Below are 1,955 nucleotides of genomic sequence, written 5' to 3' on the forward strand. Positions count from 1 at the left end.
TTCACTCCAGTACACAAACACTGGATCACTTTTGCTGAGCATTATGTGGACAAATGCATTTTGCATTTCTTTGTTGTAAGCTTGTAAGCCCTGCCTCTTGCCTTAGAGGAAGGGTTGTGGAAAGAAAGGACAACCAAAGGGCATTCATGGGGAAAAGGAGGCTGAAATCTCCTCTTCTGTTGAACACTTTATCTCAAGACCCTGCCATGGCTTCTCTCAGAATCATTCATTAAAGCCAAAATCCAGTTCTGTAAGTGGCTAAATGGTTTCCTCATATTATATGCTAAGTGTTAGTATTTCACAGAACAACTTTTTATCTACTTGTTTAAGCCCTATGGTTCCTAACCAGTGCAGGTTTTGACACACACAGGCAAAAACATTGTAATCCTGTAAACTTAATCCATTCTGCATTGTACTGAAGATTAATAGTATTACATTTTAATCACAGCAAGGAAATGCATGTAAAATTAGAGTTTGAAAAAGAGAAGCTTAAAATGTTCTCATATTCTTATCACCATTTAAAAATATGTATCATCAGGAGACTAGATCTCACTCCAGGTATCACCTTCAGTACCTTGCATGTGCAGTCTTCCAGACAGCTAGATCAGACTCTTCACAGATCATTTAGCCTAGCTGCACAGTGGGACTGTACTCCCCAGCCATCCTTGTACAGCGCTTGAAATACAGAAATTAAAGCAAGTTGTATGATTACACTAAAGAAAAAGATCTACCACAGCCTTAATGAAAAAGCAGACGTGCCATTCTGAAGACCATGTTTCACATGCATACACTTCTCTATGAAACTCTTCAACCTATACATAAGGACTGACATTTAATCCTTACGGCACACACTGACACGCAGAAACTTGTATTCAAATCAATACTGCAGAATACACAGAAGCTGAGATAAAGTTCTGAATGATTAGAAGGGTTGTTAAGATACTGAGGCTAAGAAATAATTGATTTTTTTCATTCTTTCCAAAAGAAATTTCTAAATTATAAGAAAAAAAAAAAAAAAAAAAAAAAAAAAGGAAAAAAAAAAGAAAAAAAAAAAGAAAAAAAAAAAAACAGCTTTTAATGAGTGCTACAAAGCATTTCATGGATAGTAACAACACCAAGAAAATTGGAATTCATTTAATTCAGATTTTGAGCTACAATTTCTGTCCAATTATTGCAGAAGAATTAACTCTCTATACTGATAAGAAATCAGGTTAATGGTAGCTTATGCCTTTTGTGCTAGAGGACATACAGACTGTTTCTGTACCTCTATTTTATATTCCTGTTTTTTTGTGTTTTTTTTTTTTTTTTTTTTTTCTGAGGAAACTGTATTTTCTCAATGCCTTATCACAGTAATAATTGTCATTACCAGGGGAAAACAAAAGTAGCAGGTATAAAAAATGTATTTTTGCTGTCATTTGGGTGGTTTGGATTCAGTGTAACTCTTCAAACACAGCAATGTTATAGAATTTTTGATCATCTCTTGCAGGATTTTACAAATTGTAACTTGTATGAAAACATCAAGGGAGATCTTCATCTACATGGTTCTACTGAGGCTCAAGGATCTATGCTCATTACTCCGGATAACGCATAATGGCTATAAAGCATCCTCTTATGTGCGCCAGGTAGAAATATTTATTAGAATAAGTAATGAGCTCAGTGATTTCAGCACAAGAAAAAAAAGGAGCTAAACCAGATCCAATCTGAAAAGTAAATCATTAACACAAGGCCTTTCTGCAAGTGAACATTTCATTCTGTGACTAGCTGAATTCTGATTCTTCAAATCAACACAGCAGAACAGAGGGTGTTGTGCTAATGACTCTGTTTACTTACCTTACAATCATATTTACTCACATATGATTAATGACTAAGTATACAGTGAATCTATAAAACCTGAGGACATACAGTACCAAGCGGTGTTCCTGCTCCATTGTACTTGGTGTCAGTGTGATTGGATG

The sequence above is a fragment of the Aythya ferina genome (assembly GCF_964211825.1).
Source record: "Aythya ferina genome assembly, chromosome: 4".
Classification (NCBI taxonomy): domain Eukaryota; kingdom Metazoa; phylum Chordata; class Aves; order Anseriformes; family Anatidae; genus Aythya; species Aythya ferina.